Below are 12,738 nucleotides of genomic sequence, written 5' to 3'. Positions count from 1 at the left end.
CCCCTGGTCAACAGTTTCACGGTCACACTGCACCTGAATGAACAGTAGGTGACCTTTTTGTTCTGATCTGCTTTTGCTCTGCTGCCCAGTTGGCTGTCACATTCTCGTTTCGAGTGTTCCCTGTGCCCTTTCCTCGGCAGTGATGGGACCAGTGCAGTCCGGGGCGCCCTCTCTGGTCTTAGCGCACACTCGGGGCAGTAGACACCGTGGTGGCCTGACCAGGTCTCCAACATGGAACGCATTCCGCCCACAGGAGGCCCAGCCTCGGCTCTGGTAACCTGGGCTCTGGGGGCTCTGACAGGAGAGTGGCCGAATGGCTCCTACAGGACGTATGTCTGGAGACTGTCCCTGAGCGGTCACGGCCACTTCAAAAATAGAGCCTGGGGGCGCTGGGGAGGTCCAGTGGGTTAATATCCGACTTCAGCTCGGGTCATGATCTCATGGTTCGTGGGTTCGAGCCCTGGAGCTGCTTCCGATTCTGTGTCTGTCTCCCTCTCTGCCCCTCCTCCCCCCGCTCTTTCAAAAATAAATAATAAAACATTAACCTGTTTTTAAAAAGCCTGGTGCAGCCCTGCTGCAGTATGAATCTGGAGGTCCTGTGATTGGCTCTCGGGCCCGTCCTCCGAGGCGGGGTTGGTCCCTCAGTCAGTCCACTGACACCAAATTAGTGCACCTGCATTTTACCCAGCGAAGGTCTTAGATCCCACTTCTGGGGGTTGGCATTTCCGGACACGCTTCCTGACCTCTCTCCTCCCGTGCCTCACCCCTGCTCAAAGGTGGAGCCTCAGTGCTCCCATCAAACCCTGAAGAGCCACCCGCTCCCCTCACCTTGCCGCCTTCTCCGGGGGCAGGGGCTGCTTCTCCTCATCATGTTTCCAAGGCTGAGCAGAGAGAAGAGGCACATGAAGCGTTTCATAAATACAGCAAAGAAATCTTGTCAGAGGCTAGACCCCGCCAGTCCGTTCATTCTCAGCTAATGCTAGGAAAAGAGCTTGCCGAGTGTCTGCAAAAGTCCCCCAGATTCTGACTCAGCCACTCAGAGACCCAGAGCGCATTTAAATTTTTATGCAGTTCTCAGCGAGCCCGAGAAGAGCGGAAGCATTCAAACGACTGGCCTCAGATTGATGAGTCCCTTGCCCTTTGGAAATGTCACCCACCCCTGTGCTGCTGTCACTGCTGTGGGTGCGTGACCGGCTGCGTGAGTGTCCCTGACCCCGCCCCAGTGCCCATTACGGCACCCTGGTGTGGTGAGCTGTCCAGTAAACTCGTCTGAGAAGAGTGAGAGGTGATGACCAGCTGCTGCTAGCATGCAGCGGGAACTGCGCTGAGTTCTTTTGTTTGTTTACTTATTTAGAGAGAGTAAAGAATTCCAGACTCCGTACTGTCAGAGCAGAGCTGGTGCGGGGCTTGAACTCACAAACCATGAGATCATGACCTAAGCCAAATCGGACATTTAAGCATCTGCATCACCCAGGTGCTCCTACACGGGGTTCTTAGTGCATGTGAAGCCCCACACACGTGTGTGTGTGTGTGTGTGTGTGTGTGTGTGTGTAAAATAGTACCAAGTTTGTTTTTGGAACTGAAAATTTGTGGAAAAACAGGATTTCTGCCTAATGTGAATCCATCAACCTCCTCCTACACTGGGTTTTACTTTCCCTTCCGCGTGCTCACAGAGCCCAGCCTTCAGTCTGGACTATGTCTTGGTGTTTCTTCGACTTTCATGGCCTTGATCACTTTTCGTGATTATGGGCCAGCCATCTCTAGAGCACCCCTTAACTCCCTCTCGATTAGACCCTAGTTATGTTTTCTTTTTTTTGGTACCAGAGTGTCACAGATGCCATGTTCTTCCCTTTTTGACGTCTGTGGTGTGCCGTGCCCGTCTGCCCTGGCACTGGTGGTGTTCCTTGCATCATTTCTCTGCCGTGCTTTCCCCCTTTGATAAATATTTTGTGGGGAGATATTTTCAGGCTATGTAGAATCCCATTTTTTGTCTCACCTTCACCCACTAATTTTAGCATGGTTTTTTTTCTTGCCAGAATTACTTACTTTTATAGTTGTTGCCAAATGAAGATTTTCTCATACTTTCATGCCTTCTTCGTTTATCTTTGGCCTCTCTACTACAAGGGAAAATGCCTGTTATTCCCACTAATATGTTCATTGTTGCTGTGTTGTGGACTCAGGGATCCCTAGTCTATTCAATGGGTTATAATCAGTCACCATTATTAAAGTTTCAGCGCTCAAAGCCAGTGGGGGGCTGCAGACTGGGTTCTCTGGCACACAACACATTTCCCTTGGTCTTTGAGTGCTTTCTTGCTTCTCAACACGGTGTTCCAAACTCACCCTGGCCTTTTCCTGTCAGAGCCCTCCAAGTCGGGCATTTCTCCACGGTCTCTGGTTCCTGTTACTGGAGACTCTTGTTTGGAGACCAGGATCTGGGCACTAAATGTTCTCACTGATGCGAAGTGTGCATGTGCCGGGTTCTTCAGTGGACAGACTTAAAGGGAAAATACACACACACGCACACACACACTCACCCTGACCTCTGGATTTATCTCTGAATCTTCTAGACGTATCTGGATATGCGCAAATCTGTGAGTTCACGCCAATAGCTTCAATTCTAATCTAACGCCAGATGGTACATTCCATGACTCCCCTTTTGTATGTTTATACCTTCGTTCTCTGGTGGTGAAAAACCAAGCCCCCCTGTGTGTAGCCAACCGCTAGCCCCTGAAACCTGCCTTCCACATGCAGGCTGACCACCAACCTCACAGGACCTACCTAATGGCTTTTTTTTATGTTTTTTTAAATTTATCTTTGAGAGACAGAGAGAGAGAGCACGAGCAGGGGAGGGTCAGAGAAAGAGGGAGACGCAGAATCTGAAGCAGGCTCCAGGCTCTGAGCTAGCTGTCAGCACAGAGCCCGACACGGGGCTCGAACCCATGAACCGTGAGATCATGACCTGAGCCAAAGCTGGACATTTAACCGACTGAGCCATGCAGGCGCCCCCCTAATGGCTTTTTAATGAAGGAAGGAAAGAAGACAGGGAGGGAGGAAGGAAGGACTGTAATTGTCTGTCTCTTTTCTCCTTTCAGGTCTACCGATTTGTGTTTCATGTAGTTGAATACGCTGATGTTAACTGCATCTATGTACAGGACGGATTAGCTGGCCCCACTATTGTTTATAAATGAACTTCTTTATCTACCATGAAACCTACTTTGTATTACTCTAACTACTCCAGTTCTCTCTTGACAAGTTTTAGCAATGGTACATTTTTTCCCCATTATTTTACCTATTTGTGTTATTTTATATTTAGTATGTTTCTTGCAGGCAACATGAATTGGGGCACAGATTTTTTTAATCCAATCTGATATCCTTTGTCTTTTTTTAAAAGTTCATTTATTTATTTTGAGAGGGACAGAGGCGGCGTGAGTGGGGAAGGGGCAAAGAGAGAGGGAGAGAGGATCCCAAGCAGGCTGTGAACTGCCAGAGCAGAGCTGGGTACGGGGTTTGAACTTACGAACCATGAGCTCATGACCTGAGCCGAAACCAAGAGTCGGACACTTAACTGACGGAGGCACACAGGTGCTCCCGACCTCATTTACGTTTAACATCTTATTACCCATTTTCTGTTTATCCATTCTGTGTTCCCTGTTTTCTCTTTCTCTTTCTTATTATGGATTAACTGAGTTGGTTTTTATTTTTTTATGATTCCATTTCTCTCCTTGGTTGGCTTATTAGCTGTGACTTTGTTTTATTATTTTAGTATGTTACAGTTTATAGTGTACATCCTTTACTTTTCATAGTCTATCCTCAAGGACTGTCCTACCACCTTACGTATGACATAGGAGTGGATGGCACGTGCTTCCTTGTCTCCCTACCTGGTGTCTGCGCTATGACTATCAGACGTCCACTTCTGTGCATGGCATAAGCCCCACAATACATTTTCACTGTCTTCATGTTAAGTAATCAACTAAATTTTAAAGAAATGCAATTAACAAGAAACAAAGTATTTACATTTGCCCTTGTGAATTTCCATTTCTGGTGTTCTTCATTTCACCTGCAGATCCACATTTCCATACGGTATCATTGTCCTCTGCCTAAAGGACTTTAACGTCAGTGTTTCCTGTAGCATAGGTCCTACTGCTGCTGAATTCTTTCCACTCACATATGCTGTTGTGTTTATTTTGTCCATCCCGAAAGATAGTTTTGCTAGGTATAGAATTTTAGTTGGATAATTCTTTCATTGAGTGCTTTCAAGATGTTGCTTCACTGTTTCTAGCTTGAATTGTTTCCAGTGAGAAATCTGTAGTCCCTGTCTTTGTCCCCCTGTACAGAAGATACCATTTTTACTCTAGCTGTTTTAAAGCTTTTTTCCTTGGAGCACTGGGTGGCTCAGTTGACTAAGTGTCTGACTCTTGCTTTGAGCTCAGGTCATGATCTCATGGTTTGTGCATTTGAGCCCCATTTGGGATTCTCTCTCTGCCCCTCTCCAACTCACTCACGTGCTCTCTTGCTCTCTCTCAAATAAGGAAACTTAAACTTGCTTTTCTCCTTATTACCAGTTTTACACCATCTGATTATGATGTATCGGGGGGTCATTTTTATGGGGTGTGTAGCACTCATATACACATGGGTTCATTTAATTTCTGAGATTCTTGACTTTATAGCTTTTATCAGATTTGGAATTTTTCAGCCATTATTTCTTCAATTTTATTTCTTTCGTTCCTACTCTCTCTTTCTTCTTCAAGGACTCCAATTGCACATTCCTTAGGCCATTTGAAATCGTCTCATAAATCACTGTTGCTCTGCTGATTTTTCTTCTCCCCCCTCCCCCGCTTCCATGTTTCATTTTGGATATTTTCTATTGCTATGCTTCTAATTCACTAAACTTTTTTTCTGTAAAGTCTAATCTGCAATTAGCCAGCTGATACAGTTTTCATCTCTAGAAGTTTGATTTGGATCTTATTTATATCTTCTGTATCTATACTTACTGTGTTCCATCTTTCCTCTAGCTTCTTGAACATATGGAATACAGTTATAACAACTTTTAAAAATATCCTTATATACTAATTCTATCATCTGTTCTATTTATGCGTTGGCTTCAATTTATTTCTTTTTCTCCTGATTCTGGGTAACATTTTCTTGCTGCTTGGCATATCTGGTAATTTTTTATTGGATAGCAGACATTGTGAATTTTAACTTGTTGGGTACTGGGTATTTTTGCATTCCTATAAATGTTCTAGAGCTTTGTTTAGGGGATATAATTAACTTACTTGGAAACAGTTCTATCCTTTTAGATTTTGCTTTTAAACTGCGTTAAGTGGGATCAGAGCAGCCTTTAATATGGGGCTAACTTTGCTGCAGGGCCGAGGGGGCCACACTCCTTCTGCCCAACATCCCATGAATTATTTCAAGCACTATGTGAACTCTAGGGATGGTTTGTTCCCTCCAATCCTTTCAGGGGCCCTCTCTCCCACCTCAGGGAGTTCTTTCACACGCATGTGTTCCTCGGTCCCTAACTAAGGAGTCGAGAGGCCTCTCTCCTTGCAGCCGTCTCCTCTCTGGTGCCCTACTCTTGAAGCCCTGTCCATTGTCTTTGGTGGACCCCCAGCTCCAGCTCCTCAGCGTGGGGACTGCTGGTTTCCCTCACGTCTTTCTCATCTCTCTGTAGTCATTGTTCTTTGCTGTCCAACGTGCAATGTTTTCAAAACTATCCTTTCATATATTTAGTCTGGAATTTAGTTGTGTCGTGGAGGATAGTAAATCCAGCCTCTGTGACTCCATCTTGGTCAGAAGTGGCACCGAAGCTTATTATTTTATTACCTATGTGTTTGCTAACACGTCCTAAAGCATCTAGCCCTGTGTGTCCCGTGCCTGTACTCCAAAATCTTGCCTGTGGGAAATTTCCCCAAATTCCAAGCATGAAAGAACTCAGTAGAGATTTTCTCAAACTTGACCTAAAAAAACCACATACAGATTTCACTAAATGAAAACTAAATTTATCTCCCTCCTCAACTCACCCTTAGCCAGGTCCCCAAAAGCCTAGGTTGACCTTAGTACCAACCATCATGAAAGAAATAATGGTGGAGGGGACGTCAGAATGGAAAGAAATAGACTTCTCTCTCTTGTTTTCAGTGTATGTGTTCTCATGGTTTTATCCAACTCACCATAGTAAGATGTCACAACCTAGAAGGAGCTGGTAAAGCGAAGGGCCCTTGAACCTGACCTTTCTTAGCCTCACAGTAAGTCTACTCTGTCTGTTTTATTCATGTGCCGTGAGAAGCCTCTGCCACAGCCCATTATGTGAATGGTGTGTCACCACCTGCTGTGAAACAGCCCTTTGCTTTGTCAGGTCTTCTGATGGCCTAGGTGACAAGGACATATTCTACAGGAAGAGGCCAGGGTGACCTCTGACTTGCTGGAGAAAGGAAGAGCCCTCCCTTTTAATTCACAATGCAAACATGAGACGTAGTTAAAACGGCACACACGCTAGACCTACTTTTCTCTGTCACGTGATAACGACATTGGAATATCAGGAAGAAGCCTTCATTTGTACCCCTGGAAAGAGAAATTTTGTGTGGAGGAAAGCAGAGATGTGGTCTTAATCATCGCGGTGATGAAAAGGAGATTTTCACAGGCATTCAGGTTGGATCTCCAAGTTGAGGACATAGAGCTTATTAAGAACCAGTTTCTGGGGGCACCTGGGTGGCTCAGGTCAGGATCTCACAGTTTGTGAGTTCAAGCCCTACATCAGGCTCTGTGCTGACAGCTCAGAGCCTGGAGGTGCTTCAGATTCTGTGTCTCCCTCTCTCTCAGCCCCTCCCCAGCTAGTGCTCTGTCTCTCTCTGTCTCAAAAATAAATAAACATTAAAAAAAAAAGAATCCGTTTCTGTTCACAAATTCAAAGACCAAAGATAGATTATTGAACACTATGTAATGTGTGATGTTACTTTTGTCTGATTTCTCGGTAAAGGAAAAGGACAAAGTGCAAAATACCCTACTAGCCCTTTCACTGAAAATAAAATAATTTATATCAAGTGTTGTTGGGTCTCTAAGAAGAGCTGTGTTCCACTTTTAGCCCCTCTCTGTCCACATAATTCTAGAAACATGCAGGGAACTTTTCCCAATTTGTCAGATTGAATAGTTGGGATCCACTGTGGTCTGCCACCATGAACAGGCTTTACACGATGCGGGACCAGAGGTGGGGGCGGGGGGAGGTGACTGGTGAAGCTCATTCCCTGAAAACTGATTTTGATTGTTCCAAAGAGTTACAGTTGGAAGTTACCAGAGCTCAGGAAGAGTCTTATAATTCATACAACTTGGAAACTTTTTCTTTTTATGGTTCCCTGGAAACATCTTTGTGGTTCCCTGAAAGTACCATGAGCCCTAAACACTGTGCCTAATGGACAAGTCGGCCGTGATGAAAGGACCAGCGAGGCCACGCTCGTGCTGGGCAGCCCGAAGCAGGTCCCCTGGTAGACAGCGGGAACTTGGGCTCCCGAAGTTTCCGTGGGAACATTATTCAGTGGATGACAACCTCCCACTTATGTTTATGTTTAGTCTAATAACCAAAATTAGGAATTCTTCCTGGGATTTTTAAAAATTATTTTAAGCGACACCTGGGTGGCTCAGTCAGTTCAGTGTCTGACTCCTGGTGTCAGCTCAGGTCATGATCTCAGAGATCCTGGGAGTAAGCCCTGCTTGGGCTTCTCTCTCCCTCTCTCTCCTTCTCTGCTCACACACTCTCTCTTTCTCTCAAAATAAATGAATATTTTAAAAATTATTTTATTTTTATTATTTTTTAGTTTTTTATGCTTATTTGATTTTTGAGAGAGGGAGGAAGAGGGAGAGAGAGGGAGAGGGTGAGGGAGAGAGAGAATGAGTGGGGGAGGGGCAGAGAGAGAGGGAGACACAGAATCCAAAGCCGCTCCAGGCTCTAAGTTGTCAGCATAGAGCCTGACCCGGGGCTTGAACTCACAAATTGTGAGATCATGACCTGAGCTGACTTTGGCACTCAACAGACTGAGCCACTCAGGTGCCCCTTTAAAACATCATGTTAAAAATAAATAGAGAGCACTTTCATTTCTGACACATAATAAGTGAGGTGCTCTGCGGAGCTCCCCACTTGGGAGGCATTGGTTCTCAAGAAGACCCACAGGAAGTAGGGGTGTTTTCCAAGTCCCCTTCCCAGCCCACCTCGAAGAAGCAAATGGAACTCATGAGCTGGACCGGGGTCAGGGGTCACAGGTCAAGGGTCATGCTGCCTGAGGGTGGACATCCTGGTGTCATTGTCCCCAACACTAAACCCTGGGGCAGTGAAGAGGTGAGACAGCCCGACCCGGGGCACGGGGCTGATGGGTGTGCAGCAAAGTGTTCTCGTAACAAGGAAGTTTGCAGGGCGCCTGCGGGGGCTCGGTCAGTAAGCCTCTGAATCTCCTCATTTCAGCTCAGGTCATGATCTCACTGTTCGTGGGTTCGACCCCCACATCGAGCCTGGGATTCTCTGTCTCCCTCTCTCTCTGCCCCTCCCCTGCGCTCTCTCTCTTTCAAAATAAATGAATTAATTTAATTAAATTTGAAAGACTTAAACGAAGTTTGCCAGGTTGGCCCTTGGCCAGTGTCTGGGAACGTGGACTTGGGGAGAGCTCACTATTCCGACAAAGGCAGCTCCCTTGTGTCTACACTGCCTGTGCGGACAATGGGGTTTGTGCGGAGCCACTGGTCCCAGGGGCTTCGGAGGCCAGCCGCCGATAGAAACACGGGCGGACACTGGTGTGCTGTCCCCACTTGTTGCGGAAGGGACTTAGCACACCCCAGCGCGACTCGCTGGCCGGGCTCCTGGAAGCCAGATCCTGGCTCCCTCCAGATTCCAGTTCGTGCACCTTTTCTCTGGACTGATATTGCTCTGTGTCCTTGTGCTGCAAAGAATCATGCCCATGAGTATGACTGTGTGTCCCAGCAAATGATTTCAAGTCCATGCCACCTTTGGCTCACAGTGGAATCAGGCTTAGTCGGCTGAGCATCCGACTCACAGTTTTGGCTCAGATCATGATCTTGCCATCTGTGGGTTTGAGCCCCACGTCGGGCTCTGTGCTGACAGCTCAGAGCCTGGAGCCTGCTTCGGATTCTGTGTCTCCCTCTCTCTCTGCCTCTCCCTGTCTCTCTCTCTCTCTCAAAAATAAGTAAACATTAAAAGAAAAAAAACCACAACTGAATCAGACAACAGTCCTCTCTGTATGAAATCCTCCACACATAGGCGTTCGTGAGTCCAGTAGCCCAAACCAAGAGGGGCAGCGGGCCCGTGAGGAGGCAGAGCCGATGCCTGAGTGTGGCGGAGACGGAGCACCCAGACGGAGCACCGAGAACGAGGTGTAACAGCCGCCAGGCGCGCAGCACACAGTTACGGAGCACTGAAAGAAAGAAAAAGTAAAACAGTAAGATGAGAAATAACTCGACATTATCAGTCAGAGTTGAGAAAAGAAACAACGGGAACGTGTAGAAAAGAAAAATAAATGATTTGAAGTAAAACAGCTCGGTGGATAGTGCTGTGGACTGAGTAGTGCGTCCTCCCCAGAGCTTATGTTCTGATCTAAGCCCTGATGTGATGCCCTTGGACGTGGGGACGGTGGACGGTGGGGAGGTGGTGAGGGCAGGGCCTCGTGAATGAGATCTGGGCCTCGTGGAAGAGACCCCAGCGAGCGCCCTGGCCGAGCCTGCCGCGTGAGGACGGGGCACAAAGACGGGTCTGTGAAGCCGGAAGCAGATCCCACAGACGCCTCCATCTCGGACTTCCCGCCTCAGACAAGTGAGAGACACGCGTCTCCCGTGTGTGAGCCGCCCCGGGTGTGGTGGCTCGTGACCGCAGCCTGCACAGACCCGGATCATGGGACTGAGGAGAGGTAGTGAGCCAGCGGGGACCTCAGTACAAACTCACCCAGGATCGGCACAAAGATGCGGAGACTGAAAATACGGAGAAAAAATTCCGTGTTACGGAGACGTTCCACCCCAGCCAAGACGGTGTGCCGGGGCCAGGGTCGCCTCCCACCTAAAGCACCAGACTGTGTGAGCCGACAGGCCTCAGACGCTGGACCCCAGCCATGGAGGTGACAGCGCTCAGAGAATTTAATGTTTTGAGAATGCTGGATGCTTAATGCTATTTAATTTTAATATTTGATAACAATGATATTTTCTATGTTTTATTTTTTCTGTTTATTTATATTATTGACAGAAACAGAACATGAGTGGGGGAGGGGCAGAGAGAGACACAGACTCTGAAGCAGCTCCAGGCTCTGAGTTGTTGGCACAGATCCTGACGTGGGGCTCGAACCCACAAACCATGAGATCATGACCTGAGCCGAAGTTGGACACTTAACTGACTTAGCCCCCCAGGTCCCCCAACAATGATATTTTCATAAGCAGGCTTCACACCCAGGGCAGAGCCCAACACAGGGCTTGAACTCACAACCTTGAGATCAAGAGTCAGACACTTAACCGACTGAGCCACCCAGGCACCCCCCATATCAATGATATTAAATGTTAGTGAGAGAATTGCCACGTGTGGCACTTTCCCTTTCTCAAGTGACAATTTTAAGTAATTTTAACGTTATTAAACTATTTGATGCTCAATGTTCTTTAATATTGAAATAATGTTAATAGTAATTTAATAATTTATTTTAATACTAATTTAATAATAATTTACTAAGTCATTCAGGATCATCACTTGGTCAGCAAACATCATCAGATGTGGCAGTTATCTGAATTGAAAGTAATCAAAGAAGTTGATCTTGAAAGTACTAATGATGAGGACAATAAATCCTGTGGATGCACAGTGTTAGTACACATGTACATTTAATGTTATGAGTTGGATAGACTTACTGTTCCATTCTTTCATATATTTAGATTACTTTAATGTTCTGGAAAAAACCCAAGCTATGAAAAATAAGAAGATTTATATATATATACAGACGCATACATACTCACTGGCATGGTCCATTATTGGCTCAGCTTACACTGGTAGTTATTTAAAATATTGAGGTGCACCTGGGGGGCTCAGTTGGTTGAGTGTCGGACTTCTGCTCAGGTCATGGTCACACAGTTCATGGGTTCCAGCCCCACATCGGGCTCTGTGCTGACAGCTGGGAGCCTGGAGCCTGCTTCGGATTCTGTGTCTCCCTCTCTCTCTGCCCCTCCCCCAATCCTGTTCTGTCTGTCTGTCTCTCTCTCTCTCTCAAAAACAAATAAACACTAAAACAATGTTTTTCTGAATGTTGATATTTTGTTCATCAAGGATTTTTTGCATTAATTTAGATTTTTAAAATAATTGCGTTACAATTATATCTGTCTTAACCACTGAGTGTTTGGAGCCCAGGCGAGTGGCCCCTTCTCGCACTCCCGTCCTTGGCCCTGGGGCCCAGCCTCCCTCCTGAGCCGCCTGGAGCCGGAAGGTGGGGCGGGAATCGCCCGGCAGCCTTTCCACCTGCCGGCTGTTTGAGGGCTCATGGGTGTTAAGGCCACGCCGTTGTTCACCGGAGCGTTTCGCCAAAAGAAAATCAGGTTGGACGTTCAAGTTTATCCTAGCTCCGCTGCCCTAGAAGAACACAGAGACTTCTAGAATTGGCCACGTGTCATCCTTAGGCAGCTAGGTGCAGAGATGACCAGAAAGGACGGCTGATGGCAGTGACGTCGTGGGAACAAAGGTCATCGCAAAGGTGGGGGCTGCCTTCTGACAGGCCCAGGGGCATCTGGGGGCCGGGAGGGGCCAGTGGCTCTGAGACCCGGCTCTGCTTTACAATCACAGGCCCCGCGACGACACACCTCATCCCAAATGGGAAGCAGCCGGACGCCCACGAGCAGCGGGACGGAGACAGTGGTGTGCAGAGGGCTTCCGGGCAGCCTCGAGGACACTGTGACCCCATGTGGACACAGACCGTACGGCGCGCGAGGCAGAGAAGCCCCCGAAGCTATGCTGTGAGAGGTCATTATCTGAGGGGCACCTGGAGGCTCAGACAGTTAAGGAAGGGTCCAACTTCGGCTCAGGTCATGATCTCACGGTTTGTGGGTTCGAGCCCCGCATCGGGCTCTGCGCTGACAGTGCAGAGCCTGCTTGGGATTCTCTCTCTCCCTCTCTGTCTGTCTCTCAAAATAAAAAAATAAACGTTTTTTAAAAAAGGAGTTATTATCTGGCTGTCTTTGGAGGGGGTGAGGGGTAGTGACCCAAGGGAATCTGCAGGTCACGCTTTGATTCTTGGTCTGTGGGTGTGGCCCGCTGGTGAAAACCCACCGGTCGGAAGGCATGACTGACTCATGCACTTTGCATTGTGCTTCAGTGGGTGTTCAGACAGTAAACAGGACACCCGCAAGCCAGGCACCCCACTGCGGAATTTCTAGGGGTGAGCCCCGACTCCAGTCAATTCTACACTGCCCCAAGGTCGGGAACAGCTGACTGAGAGCAGTGCCTCACACCCTTGGATGTGAGTGAGCACAAAGCACGCGGGCACCAGGTTGACCTGCAGCCCTGCTTGGCGAGGTCTGGGCGGCGCCCAGGGCTCTGCATTCCTGTCCTTGCTGGAGCAGGTTCCCCTCCCACTCGTGGGCGAGGCCCGTCCAACCCAGGGCCGCACCCCGGCACCAGTGAGACCAGTCTCCCGGAGAGGCCGGGCACCTGCGTTTTTAACAAGCACCCCCTCCCTGCCCCCGATTCCCAGGCAAACTTGAAAAAGACGGGCTAAGTTCCCAGTC

This window comes from Suricata suricatta, chromosome 5 (genome assembly GCF_006229205.1).
Source record: "Suricata suricatta isolate VVHF042 chromosome 5, meerkat_22Aug2017_6uvM2_HiC, whole genome shotgun sequence".
NCBI classification, from domain to species: Eukaryota; Metazoa; Chordata; class Mammalia; order Carnivora; family Herpestidae; genus Suricata; species Suricata suricatta.
This window is presented reverse-complemented; position numbering follows the sequence as displayed.